The sequence below is a fragment of the Delphinus delphis genome, chromosome 2 (assembly GCF_949987515.2).
Source record: "Delphinus delphis chromosome 2, mDelDel1.2, whole genome shotgun sequence".
Classification (NCBI taxonomy): Eukaryota; Metazoa; Chordata; class Mammalia; order Artiodactyla; family Delphinidae; genus Delphinus; species Delphinus delphis.
This window is the reverse complement of record NC_082684.1, coordinates 132,270,338-132,282,130: the sequence shown is the minus strand read 5'-3', so window position 1 is coordinate 132,282,130 and position 11,793 is coordinate 132,270,338.

The window sequence follows — 11,793 nt, the reverse complement described above, 5'->3', positions numbered from 1 at the left end:
CCTCACTCATGGTTCCTTCCTCCAGCTGCAGTTACCACCTTGTATGAAGAATTGCTTAGAAGCCTGCTGTCATTTCTGGACCATCCCACAGAGAAAAGCAAGTTTTCAGCTTGTATGTGCTGTTCAAGGTCTTAGAAAGCAACTTGCCATGTACCGCATTGTGGTTCCCAGACAGCCACTCATGTGTGGAGGCTTTCCTGGCAGGACGAGCCTATTTCTCCAGCATCATTCCCTTCTGCGGACATAGCCTACATCCGTGAGGATATGAGAAGGGGCCTTGGGAAGTACACAGGAGGCATACTGAGAGGAGGTCATTCTCAGAAGTCTGGAAGACGTGTTTATCTTATAGACTTTTGACTCCAAGGGCTGGTTTTCTACATTTCCTAGTCCTGATTTGCTTTGGAAGAAAATAATCCATGGGTCTGACAGGCCCCATAGAAGGCCAAAGAAAAGTGGAGCTCCTGGGTGTGGAGGTGAAGGGAATAAAGGAACAGAAGTGTCTTGGTGGCCGCAGGACCTAAGGGAGTGGTAGGAGAAGGAAAGAGAGATGTGCATGCATGAGGGGCCAGGAAGCCCTAAGAGCTTTTTGCTGATAGAAGTCTTATCGCCCCCACTGAACAGTGGAATAGGATCGAGGGACCACTCATGAGCATGGACCTTCATGGGTTGCTGTAGGTGGGTTCTTACAAGTAGCTTCAGATCCAAAAAGAGAAACCACTCAACGTGTTCCGCCTCTGCATGATGGATAGGCTGAGAGTAAGACTTTTGGCTAATGTGCCGCCCATCCTTCCAACATTACAAGCTTAGTAGGAAAATCGGAAAATCTCATTATTACCACTGCAGGAAGTGCTGGATGATCAGAGGAGTATATTAGAACTCCCGACTTTCCTATCTGGCAGCTTTTCCTCATTGTTAACTTCAGAAGTCTCTTTATCTGAGGTGTTTGGGGTCAGAAGCCTTTAAGGAACCATGATGTGAAGAAGGTCTCCTTTCATATCTAGAGGATCTGCTCCCCATCTCCAATGACTGTGAGAAGAGACCCCATCATTTGCACTGACACACACTGGCTGTGCACCTGGGGTGGTTGGGAGAAGCCATAGAGTACTGACTAAGACACAACCTCTTCCTTCAGGGAGCTTGCCATCTAACATGGTAAGATCAGTAAGTAGGACTAAGAAGATGGCATATTATTGAACAGAGGACAAGTCGATGGACCAATCCCAGCCCACATTGGTGGAGGGTTCTATCCTTACACGTTTCCCATCTGCAGACAGATTTGCTCAGTAGACTGTGGGAGCTATATTCATTCCCCAGAATTAATGGCTTTCTGCACCATCTGTAAATATCTTTTTTTTTTTTTTTTTTTTTGCGGTACGCAGGCCTCTCACTGCCGCGGCCTCTCCCGTTGCGGAGCACAGGCTCCAGACATGCAGGCTTAGTGGCCATGGCTCACGGGCCCAGCCTCTCCGTGGCATGTGGGTTCCCCCCCGGACCGGGGCACGAACCCGTGTCCCCCGCATCAGCAGGCGGACTCTCAACCACCGCGCCACCAGGGAAGCCCCTGTAAATATCTTTTAAGGAGGTCTTCAACAAGTGTATTTTAGTTTCTCGTAACTCAAGCCAATCCAACATTTATTAAGGCCTACAAGAATGGAAAAGAATGTGGTCTGTAACCTCATGTCCCCTGGTTTTGCTTTCTTGAGATTGCCTCTGAACCCCAAATCACTGCTTGGCAGGCAGCACAAAACCTCCAGCCCCAGCTGACCCACTGAATAGGTGCTTAAGTTGAAATCTCAGAAACTTTCCAGAGGAAAAAAAACCAATTTCCCTAAGCATACAGAAATATTTCATGTAGCTGTATTTGTATACTCTGCATTTCTTCCTGTTGCAAAGGATGACCTGTCTCTGCCTCTGTCTCTGCCTCTGCCTCTGGCCAGGGCAACCCACCACCTGTTGACTGGGTCCTATCCCTTCTTTCCTTTCAAGGACTTTGCATCTTTCTCTGGTATCATTAACTTTACCATTTCTAGCAGTTTATCCCATTGGCATATCAATATGTTGTAATGTCCCTTAAGATATTAAAAAATAAATAAATCTCTTCTCGACTTCCAGTTCTTTATCTATTTTTTTATTTATTTTGCTTTCTTTATAGGAAAACTCCTCAAAACAGCTGTTGCTCCTTTCTCTACTTCCCCTCTTCCTATTCTTTCTTTGACCCATTTCAGTCAGGCTCTAGTCTCCACGGTAATAATGAAGCCAGAATTCTCACAGAAAATGTGAAAACCAGCCCCAGTTGCACATTAGCAACTCTAATCTTGCTAAATGCACTGGTCATCTCTTATCTTCATATCAGTTGACCTCTCATTAGCATTTAATGCAGGAGGTCACTTCCTTCTTCTGGAAACCCTTTCTTTTCTTGAATTTGAGGTAGCCCATTCTCCTGGCTTACTTATACACTGATTACTCTTCCATGCCCCTTACTGGCTTCTCCTTCCCTTTCTTCCCTCTAAATGTCGGGGTGTTCTTGCGCTCAGTCATCAGACTTGTTCTCTATCTCCCCTCACTTTTAGGTGATCTTACCCAGTCTCGTGATTTTAAATACTGTTCATACTCTAAAGACCCCCAAACATGTTTCCAGCCCTGACCTCTCCCCTAAGCCAAATACCTTCTTAACACGCCCACTTGGACACCTGCTGGGCAGTTCATAGTTTGTATGTCCAAAATAGAACTCTGAATTTCCCACCAGAACCCCTCCTCATGCCTGTGTCTTTTCCAGTTCGCCCCTCTCTCAGTCAAGGGCACCACCATTTACCTAGATGCTCAGGCTCCAAGCCTATGAGTTGTAATTGAGTTTTCTCTTTACCCTACGTTCCACATCTAAACCATCAGTGAGTTTGGTTGGTTCCATCTGCATAATACATCCCGGATTCAACCCCTTCTCACCACTCTTACTGATGTCACCTGTCTGAGCCTCGCCCATCACTCTCTGGAGCCACTCGAATAGCCTCATAACTCATCTCTCTGCTTCCTCCCTTGCCATCCCTCCCCCAGTCTGTTCTCTTCATGGCCACCCAAGTGGATATTTTTAAAATTCAAATCAAATCATGTCAACCCCTGCTCAAAACTTAGAATGAAACCCAAGTCCTTACCATGGCTGCCTCTCACTCTCACTTCTCTCTCTTGCCCTCCTATTCTCACTACACCAACCTTCTTGCTTTTTCTCAACCCACTAACTTTATTCTCACCTCATGGCTTTCATATTTCCTATACCTGCTGCCTAGAATGCTGCCCAGGATCTTTTGCATTCTTACTTCTTCCCATTACGTAGATCTCAAGCACTTATTATTGCCTGATATTATAAGGTTTATTAATTTGTTTACTTGCTTATTGTCTGCCTCTAAATTTCATGGCGAGAATTGAGTCTGTCTTGTTCACCAGTGTGTCACTAGTACCTGAAATAGGGCCTGACACATGGAAGAGGCTCAAGAAGTGTTTGTTAAATGAGTGAGCAATAATGATAGCTAGAACTTATTGAGCATTTACTATGTACCAGATACTGTGATAAGGGCTTTACGTACTCATTTAACTCTCACAGCAACCCTTTGAGACTTTACTGGTATTTTACCCAGTTTTACAGATGAGGAAACTTCCGCGTAAAAAGATGAAGAAAACTTGCCTAAGGTTACACAACTACAAAGGGATGGAACTGGGCCTTGAACCCAGCCTGGTCTCACTCCAAAGCTCCCGCTCCTAACCACTAGATTATATTGCCCCCAAGGAAAGCAGCTTCCCTACCAGTTAAAGTCCCAATGAAATCAATTTAAGGTCCCCTGCTTAAGAATTCTGCATGTGGGCACCATCAAGTGCTCCTTCCATTGTCTAATGGGGCTGAAAAGAGCCATGATTGCTTAGGAAAGAGTTGTGAGGACTCTCGGCCTCCAATTCTCCTGCCCTGCCCCTATAAATGGATTCCTATTTCAAATGTGGGGTAGAGGGTGGAGAAGGGGAGGAGTACAAGTGGGATGAGAGAGAAGCACTGTACTCCTGGAGGCCCAGGTTTCCAATCTTTGGAATCTAGGCTTTGACATGGGGCAAACTCCATGTGTTCTCCTGCTGTCTTAATTCTCCAGCTTCACTTTTGCTGCTCTCCCTTCTTCCTTCTCTGGACGAGAGGGTGGGACTTTCTTTAGGAGATGCTTCAGGTCCCCCAACCACAGCCCCTGGGTCTGCCCTAGAGTTCATTGGTAGACAGTTCCTCACAAGGAATGTTTTCCCAGGTCTCTGCCTAAGGACAATTTCCAGCCCAAGAATGTGCTTCGTTACCAGTAGGGGACAGGCCAGAGGTGCCAGGTGAATTATGTTCCACAGTTTCCCAGAGGGTCCCCAGCAGGACTGAGCCCCAGTTGCCCACAGTGGTAACACACTCATTAACACACCCGTCATCAGCTTTCCTTTCTTCCCTGTCTCACCTCCTGTCTCCCTCACATGCTTCCTGAGCTCACCCCCCAAGTAAGTTATAAGTGCTGGAATCCTCATCTCAGTGTCTACCTGACTCATGACAGACCACCTCTCCTAAAACTCTTGAGCAGAACAACATCCAGGAGTCAGTGGAAGAGTCAGCCCACCTCCCTCCAAATTTAAGTTAAATTACATTTCAATGAGCTGTACATTTCACAGCTTCTGCCATGATTTCATTTAATGTTTTGAATCATCCTGCAGTGCATACTGGTTGGGGAGTGTCAGCCCATTCCACACGTGTGAAAACCAAGGCTCAGAGAGGTGAATTAAATACCTGACTAAAGAGACTCCAGGTTAGCTGCCGCTCCCCCTTGGATGTTTGTGTAAAGATCCAATAAACTCCACTCTCTACCATACCCAGCAGAGCCTAGCCCTCAGTGGGTGTTCAACCCATGCAAGTTCTCTTTTCTCTTTTAACTTTTATTTTTCCAATAAAAGGTCTTAAACCATTTTGTCAATGGAGTTTGGCCCATATTTCAGAGTCAAAAAAAAAGAAAAATAGACATACCTCAAGCACTTCCTTCTCCTCGGTGAATATGAGCTCATGTTTCAGAAATTCCCACTGGAGTTCATCCCCTTCTTTCCACAGGCAAGGTTTCTGAATCAGCCCAAACTTGACTCTGGACAAGCTGCCCATTTCCAGGCTGGCATGTCAGCCTCTGCTGACCGCCACCTCTGACCTGACTCCAAGCTTCTTCTCAGGCTCCCAAAGGAGGCAAACACCTCGATTCTCTCAAGGGTTTAGGTTGGAGCAAATCAGCCTAGAGTGGGAGCTCGGGGCTCAAGCCGAAATGTGGGCTGGTTCCTGATCCTGGCGTGGAGCACGTCTCTCCTTCCAGCATGTCTTTGCTGTGGGTCTGGAGCCTGAGAAGTTGGTGTCTTTAATGAGCACACTCTGGAAATGTGTCAGCTATCTGATTACAGCTTCCTCAGAGGTGGAGCGGGCGCCCTGCCCGCTCATGTGTTTCCCCCATGGCTCTTCCTTTGCTGTTCCACAATAAGGCCCATCTGCGGTAGCAATGCCCTACAGCTAGTGACACCTTGCAGGGTGTTCCTTCTCAGCAGCGCAATGTTTCCTTAAAGAAACACACACCTTGAAGTGGAATTTCTGGAACGATTCTTGGATGGATGTTTTCCAGAGGAACCCTAGCAACGTGTGCAAATACCCTTTTATTTTCCAACATGGCAACAAATATTTCCCATCTTTCTTTTTAGTGTGGGGACTGGGCTCAATAAGTACTCAGGTGACACGTTTCTGGGTGGCAGAGGTGAATGAGGCCAAAACAACACCTGTTGGTTCTGGGTCATTTCTACCAGCACCGAGTGAATTATTATTTTAATATCCAGTGGAGATTACAAACTGAATCCCAGGGAAAAAAAGATGGAGATGAAAATTCTGGAGAGAGGGAATTTTAAGCTATGAGAATGGATGCAATCTCTGCAGAAGAGAAAAGAGAAAGGGGTAGAGAGTCATAGGCAGGAGGAGATAGGGCCTCAGGTAGCTTGATCATATAATTTGTTGCCCAAACTGGAACAACTTAGGGAGAGATAGGAGCCACTATTAATAATGACATTGGGAACTCAGATGTAAACCATAATTGTCTTCGGCATGTGAGGACATATGGTCACCCTAACACGAGGGTCACTTCTACTGAAGGGCTGGTGATGATTGACTTTGCCACAGCCCTGACACTTTCTTACATGACAGCAGGAAGTGGTGAAGAGGTGATCATCTGCTACAAGTCCAGAACATGAGTCCTTTCAGTAGGGTCTCCTGAGGGGGCCATTGTGAACTCTGGCAACTTGTCTTCCCTTGCGGCCTCTAGCCCTTCTCTCGTCCTCACATCCTTCCTTGGGGACAAGTGTGGTATGATGAGGATAGGACACAGATGTGAGTGTGCTCTCCAGATGCCTCAAGGGGGAAAACTGTAGCTATTGGGAAACTGATAGAATTGTCAAAAGAATATAATCAGCTACATAAATCGTTTAACCAAAGTCACAGTGCTGTGATAAAAATTAAAATTGTCTTCATATGCTATTAAAACTGATACCACATCCATATAATTCCCGTCTCCCTCCAATCTAATTGCAACATGCCTTTGTCCCTACTTGGTTTCTGACCCAGTCTCTTTATTCTAGGCCCTCATACTTCTTCTGGGACCTTGATCCATATATATATATATTTTTTGCAGTACACGGGCCTCTCACTGTTGTGGCCTCTCCCGTTGCGGAGCACAGGCTCCGGACGTGCAGGCTCAGTGGCCATGGCTCACGGGCCCAGCCGCTCCGCGGCATGTGGGATCTTCCCAGATCGGGGCACGAACCTGTGTCCTCTGCATCAGCAGGCGGACTCTCAACCACTGTGCCACCAGGGAAGCCCGATCCATATTTTAAAAAATCATCTGTTGACCCTGAGTCTCCCATTTTAACCTATATCTATAAGAGTATAGATGCAATATCTTCCATTCTCTCTCCCACCCCTTTTAATCCCTAACCTATAGGTTTTTCATCTGGACGTGCAGGCTCAGCAGCCATGGCTCACGGGCCCAGCCGCTCCGCGGCATGTGGGATCTTCCCAGACCGGGGCACGAACCCGTGCCTCTGCATCAGCAGGCAGACTCTCAACCACTGTGCCACCAGGGAAGCCCGATCCATATTTTAAAAAATCATCTGTTGACCCTGAGTCTCCCATTTTAACCTATATCTATAAGAGTATAGATGCAATATCTTCCATTCTCTCCCCCACCCCTTTTAATCCCTAACCTATAGGTTTTTTCATCCCCATTTTTTTTTTTTTCAGTGTTTCAGATTAGACTGAAGAGTTCTGACTTCATCTGAATAAGTGTGGTTCACAGTAGGCTCTGACTAGCTGAGTCATTTCTGAATGTCTGATTTCTAACAGAAGCCAACTTGTTCTCAGCAGTAACCAAAGTAGCAAACAGATTCCAAAATGGTCAAAATCAGTTTTTAACTGGTTCTAACCAGGTCAAAACCAACATTCCTGGTTCAAATTGGATAAACCCAGGTCAAGCAGGATAAAACATTCCAACTTAGGACAAATTAGATTCAGAGCAATTCATGATGATTGAGACCAGATGAGCCTGGTTCTAACTTGTCCTTACTGGGCCAGACCAACATGAATTGAGTCACAATGGTTCAGAAGGAGGAAACTGGATTCAGCCAGGTGACACTGCTTCGTATTAGGGAAAAAATAAATAAAAAATGATTTTTAGCAGAGCAAACAGATTCTAACTAAATTAAACCAGTTTAAAGTCACATTTGTTGGAAGGAAATCTAAAAAAGAGGGGATATATGTATATGTATAACTGGTTCACTTCGCTGTACAGCAGAAACTAACACAACATTGTAAAGCAACTATACTCCAATAAAAATTAAAAGATAAAATCACATTTGTCAAAGTAGCTTGATTCAAGTTGGATCAAATCAGCTCTGATTTCAGTAGTGTTGCCCTTGCTGATTAAAACCAGCTTTAGCCAGTTTAAACCAGATCTGGCACCATTGCTTAAAAAATATATTATTAACTATTTATGGAGGAAAAAAAGAGATGGATAGGTTATAGATGTCATTATACATTATATCTTATAATTTACCTTTTGCTTTCATAGATCATTAAGAGGTATATAAAATCCAAAGCAAGCTGTTTACTGATTCAGCAATCTGTAATGTCCATTCGTCTACAGATTTCTCTCAGCATTAAAATTATTTCTTACACTGTTGAATTTCCTAAGTTTTAATCAAGTTGAGGCAGGTTGTCTGCAAAAAAAAAATTTCCCCAGTCATCTAGAGAAGAGATTTCCTCAGTGAAAGTGAACTACATGACCAGGCTCTGACCTTTTCACTGGTCTTTTGGGAGAACGTCTTTTTTCATGGGGTCATTACCCAGATTTGAATTGCTTCATCAAAAGTAATTAATGAGGAGCTAGACCTACAACAGCAGACATTTTCAAAGAGAAATGATTTCTCCAGATCTGTGAGGACTCTGTCCCAAGGTGGTGCTGCTTTTATGGAAAATATGTTGACTCATGAACTGTTGAACCATCTTTCCATGATCTGAATATAGCTCTCTAATAAAAACCTTTTCATATTTTTTTCAAATAATTTCTGGATTAAATCATAATTTGATACTGATGGACAGTGCAAAAATGAATAAATTCAGAACTATGTTGGTGACCTAGGAGCCACCTGAACAGATACCTAATCATACTTATTTATCCAAATGGCAAACTAGTACAGAAGGAGAACAAAAGGGTGTCGAAACTGAATGAGAATACAAGTTATAATACAATTAATAGTAAAATTGAAGTGGAACGGTAATTTGTATGAACAACATTTTTAAAATGTATTTCAGAGACTGAAAGTAAATACTGGATTTTGTGTTTCAAAACCAGACACCTACAAACCTGCAGCCCTGGTCTGATCAGATCAAACTTGTTTCAACAATTCTATGCAAATGAATTTGTGCTCGATTCTTTAAGCTGCTTGCAATTGGATTAAAATGAGAACTGCCTTTTCATTTCAAAGTTTGCACTGCCCATGGTCCCACAGCGTCCTCTGGGAGGCTAGACTGTGAAGTTAGAAAATGCCTCTCCACTGCTATACTCTCACCATCCATCACATCTCCATTTGTTCCCTTGGGGAAGAGTTGTTTTGTGCAAAGGAGCCCCCAAATGATCCATGTGTACTTGAAAGGAATGTGTATTCTGCTGATGGGTGGAGGGGTCTACAAATATCAATTAGATTCCATTGGTTGATGGCATTGCTCAGTTCTTCTGTTTTTGCTGATTTTCTTTCTACTTCTACTATCACTTACAGAGAGAGGAGTTTTGAGGTCTTCAGCTCTAATTGTGGATTTGTCATTTCTCCATTTGGATCTATCAGTTTTTGTTTTTTGTATTCTGAAATTCTGTTGTGGGTACATATGCATTTGGGATTGCTCTGTCTTCTTTGTGAATTGGCTCTTTTATCATTATGCAATGTAGTTTTCCTTGTACAGTAAGTCCTCTACATATGCTCTGAGGCGCATTCGTAAGTCCAATTTGTTCGTAAGTCCAACAAATTTAGCCTAGGTACCCAACTAACACAATCGGCTATATAGTACTGTACTGTAATAGGTTTACAAAATACTTTTCACAAAAATAATACATAAAGGGCTTCCCTGGTGGCGCAGTGGTTGAGAGTCCGCCTGCCGATGCAGGGAACACGGGTTCGTGCTCCGGTCCGGGAAGATCCCACATGCCGAGGAGCGGCTAGGCCCGTGAGCCATGGCCCCTGAGCCTGCGCGTCCGGAGCCTGTGCTCCGCAACGGGAAAGGCCACAACAGTGAGAGGCCCGCGTACCGCAAAAAAATAAAAATAAAGAAAACATTTTAAATCTTACAGTACAGTACTTTGCAAAGTACAGTAGTACAGTACAACAGCTGGCATAAAGGGGCTGACATCGAGTGAACGGGCAAGAAGCGTTACTGACTGGAGGGGGGAGAGGAGGTGGGAGACGGTAGAGCTGAAGGATCGTCAGCAATAGGAGACAGAGGGCAAGCTGCAATTTCACTCACGCCTGACAGTGATGGCACAGGTTCTGGTTCCTTGCTGGATTCAATTCTATCTACCCTCTTGGAAAAACGATCCAGTGATGTCTGGGTAGTAGCTCTTTTCTTGTCATCAGTGAATGACACAGTAGCACTGGATTACATTCTGAATGGCTATTGCAACCTTCATGTATCATTCTATGTTTGGGTCCTGTGCCTCAAAAACTAACAGTGCCTCCTCAAATAAAGAAAATTCCCTTTCATTTCCTGAGTCGTGAATCTCTTCGGTTCTTCAGTTACTTCTTCTTCCTCTTGGCTCTCTTCGGCCTTTCTCTGGGCCTCCAATTCCATCAGGTCTTCATTAGTAAGCTCCTCATGTTGCACAGCAAGGAGTTCAGTGACAGCGTCCACTTGCAGATCTAGCTCCATCTTCTTGCTGAGGGTCACTAAGTTGCTGAAGACCTCTTGGGACTCTTCATCCACCTTCCCAAATCCACGAAAATCGTGAACAAACTGTGGGCAAAGATTCTTCCAAAGCACATTGAGGGTGAAGCCTGTAATGTCACGCCAAGCAAAGTCAATGTTTTTTATGGTCTTGTAGATGTTATAGTCCTTCCAAAATTGTCACAGGGTTGTTCCTGATCCATCTTTCACCTTTACTGCCTGATGAAAAGTGTAACGTAAATAATATTTCTTGAAAGTCGTTATAACTCTGTGGTCCATAAGCTGGATGAGCGACATAGTATTCGGTGGCAGATGCACTACTTTGATGTTGGGATGAAAGTCATCCATGAATGGGGTGTGGCCCAGAGCACTGTTGAGGAGCAAAAGAATGTTGAATAGGACATCTTTCTCCAAGTAATATTTCTCTACCTCAGGGATAAAGTGGTGGACAAACCAGTCCTGGAAAATGGCCTGTGTAACCCAAGCTTTGGGGTTGCTCTTCCACACAACAGGAAGAGAGCCCTTGGCTCTGTTTTTTTTGTTGTTGTTTTTTTGTTTCTTTGTTAACATCTTTATTGGAGTATAATTGCTTTACAATGGTGTGTTAGTTTCTGCTGTATAACAAAGTGATTCAGCTATACATATACATATATCCCCATATCTCCTCCCTCTTGTGTCTCCCTCCCTCCCACCCTCCCTATCCCACCCCTCTAGGTGGTCGCAAAGCACGGAGCTGATCTCCCTACGCTATGTGGCTGCTTCCCACTAGCTATCTATTTTACATTTGGTAGTGTATATATGTCCATGCCACTCTCTCACTTCGTGCCAGCTTACCCTTCCCCCTCCCTGTGACCTCAAGTCCATTCTCTACGTCTGCGTCTTTATTCCTGTCCTGCCCCTAGGTTCTTCAGAACCTTTTTTTTTTCTTTAGATTCCATATATATGTGTTAGCATACGGTATTTGTTTTTCTCTTTCTGACTTACTTCACTCTGTATGACAGACTCTAGGTCCATCCACCTCACTACAAATAACTCAATTTCGTTTCTTTTTATGGCTGAATAATATTCCACTGTATATATGTGCCACATCTTCTTTATCCATTCATCTGTTGATGACACTTAGGTTGCTTCCATGTCCTGGCTATTGTAAATAGAGCTGCAATGAACATTGTGGTACATGACTCTTCTTGAATCATGCTTTCTCAGGGTATATGCCCAGTAGTGGGATTGCTGGCTCGTATGGTAGCTCTATTTCTACTTTTTTAAGGAACCTCCATACTGTTCTC